This window comes from Haemaphysalis longicornis, unplaced genomic scaffold (assembly GCF_048455015.1).
Source record: "Haemaphysalis longicornis isolate Haplotype H1 unplaced genomic scaffold, Haemaphysalis longicornis Haplotype H1 scaffold_4, whole genome shotgun sequence".
In the NCBI taxonomy this organism is placed as follows: domain Eukaryota; kingdom Metazoa; phylum Arthropoda; class Arachnida; order Ixodida; family Ixodidae; genus Haemaphysalis; species Haemaphysalis longicornis.
In genome coordinates, this window is record NW_027526361.1 from 116536181 (window position 1) to 116538981 (window position 2801).

A 2801-nucleotide genomic window follows, 5' to 3' on the forward strand; every position below is an offset into this window, starting at 1 on the left:
TAACTGCTTTTGTCAGTAATAATTTGCAAGAGAAATGAAAAGTGCAACATCTCAAACATTTACTAATACGCGCGTACCTTTTAAAAATGGTGCACAATTCAGAAACAGAGTGAAACTCTCATTGACGCGGTACTTTGCTTAGCCGAAGCTATATTAGCTGTTCTTCAAAGCCTTCCAGACCGAACAGCACTCGGCAACTTCTGCGTGATTAGATGCCAAAAACAAATGCACATAGAGATAGAGTGGAACCCCGGTTATATGTCCCCGATTTTACTACGGACTAGTGGAGTCCCGGTGAAGTCCCTGCAGAAATAATGCATTGAAGTGTTGTACAGGTGTTGGAAGCATGCAACGCTTTGTTTTTCTGCGATTTCATGCCTGGCCAGCATTATCCGAAGACACCCGGAGGGCGAAATGAAGGTTTGGCGAGCTTTTTTCGCGGAACTTAGGCCCGCTCAGTCAGTTCTCTCCATTGTGTGTGCCATGATTCGCACTGACTTACGGGAAACATTGCAGTGGACTGCCCGTACGAGGTTTGTTTTTAAAGACGATAGTCTTTCTTGGGCTACTTAAACATATAAATTTTGGTCTGTCTGTCTGTCTGTCTGTCTGTCTGTCTGTCTGTCTGTCTGTCTGTCTGTCTGTCTGTGACTCGATTTAGCCACCCGGCCAAAGTGAAACAGAAGCTGCGCAATAGTCTTATATAGTCCCAGCCAAATCTATATGTCCGGTGTCAATGTTCATGCTTGTCAACATTGTTGAACAAAAACAAGACATTATACAAATATAAGGCAGAAAGATAAATACATAAGTGATATTTGCAGTGTTCTTTTATTTAAAAAGTTATGGATGCCTGGTTTTTGCGATAGCAAATTAAATACTACATCAGCTGTAGAAAATCGTCTCTTGCTGTTGCCCGCGCTACTATAGCTCCTGGCGGCATTTTAAGAAATCAAACGGCAACCGCAATGAAAGTCTCCACTAGATAGCTTCCCCGTTCCCCATGAAACGCTCGCGGAGTAGGGCAACGTGGTTCTATAAACGTGGAAGTAGGGTGCCTCCATTCACGCGCGTCTCCACCCAACGGCAGTGCTGCCATCGCGGCACCCGTCGTGGAGCACTGTAACGCGGTAAATTTAAATGGACTTGAACAAACCTACAGTGTGTTATCTTGCGAGGAACGAGACGGGAGAGGAGAAGCATTACAGGTGAGCGGAAAGACACGGAAGACATTTTCTTGACAGGGGCGCCAGTCGACTATCGTCTTTCGTCGACATTTGCAACGAAAGAAGAAGATACGTGGCCAATTTTATACGGTGTGATTGGCCCCTGCACGTCATTATTAAATGCAGAGCATTTCAGTAACTCACGATGTCTCCCGCGTTGACGTCCGTAGTCGTAGTCCGCACCCCTCCCCCTACACTATATAAAAAAAATACTATGCGGCGCCTGGTTTCGATCCCGCGACCCTGCGGGCGGAACACCATGTACATGGTGCTCTACCCACTGCGCCACAACGCCGACGCAGAATGGGAGGCTACGAACGCGCCTTATATCCTTGACTCATTCAAACTACGTCAAGAAGCTGCTGATACAACGCATTCACTACCACCAACTCCCCAAACACTAAACGTTAACGCAATACACCCACCCCCTATGCGACGCATTTACTCGAGTCCCCCTCGTGGGGAGATGGGCCCAATTTTTTATTTTCGCATTTACTTTTTTGGTTATTTGGCTTTCAGAGTCCTGCGAAGCATTAGTTTGTAGTTCACATTGAAGTTTGTTGCAAATCCGTAGGGCGAAACTACATTTGTAGGTGTAATTTTTCTCGTTCGGATTTAACGACGCCCCCATTTTATGAAGCTCTTGCAAGGTCCCCAGAAAGTCGTATAATCGGCGTTATAATGTATTTACATTACCATATGCTGCAGTTAAGAAAGATTCGAAAAGGTGGAGTTCTGTTGTCTCAAAATATTGAGCCCACGCACACATCAGGTATTCAAGGGACGAGCACACACAATTACTGCATGATACGTCATCAACGAGCGGCCCCTTGGAAGGCATCAAACGGAATCCCCATTGAAGTCTACATGATTGCAAGGAATACTCGGTAACAACAGAGTCCAAAGAGTGAGCATTCGTAACAAATAATTGAGCTTGGAATCGACCCCCGCATCAAGCAATCCCCAATGTCGCCCACACTTGACAGGCGTATCAAATATAAACCACTTTGGTTAATTATAAGACAGACGTGGGAATGTTGAGATTTTTTTCCACAGCTATCATATTCAATACGGCTCATCTGTGAAAGAGTGAGGGGCACTTGAAAGGGGTAATAAGGAAAGGAGAGACAGGTGCCATTTCACATAAGGGCACCTAAGGAGGGATGCATAACTTACTAGTTTAATGATGCTCGTCTATTTTCATGCGAAAGCAATAAATAGCCAATCCAACAAAAAAAGCTGCCTTAAGGCGTCTGTAGCGGCTGTTAAGCTACGATTGCCCGCGAAAAGTGTTATAGGGCGTGCCAAAGAAGACAAATTAGCAGTGGCTTAGCTCGGCTATCCCAGGATATACGTAGCGTGAGTTAAGGTTCAGGTCGTTATTATTAGCGTTCCTGGTTTTCTAGGATTAGCTCGATTATCATGCTTACTGCTGCTTCAATGACACACACACGGTATACTCATTATATGACACATGTACATTTATCAAGCGGCTCCGGCGCAGCGTCACCAATCGCCCCAGAGTTAAGCTGGTTCCACAGGCGCACGCCGGTGTTGCTGCGACGCACGAGCCAT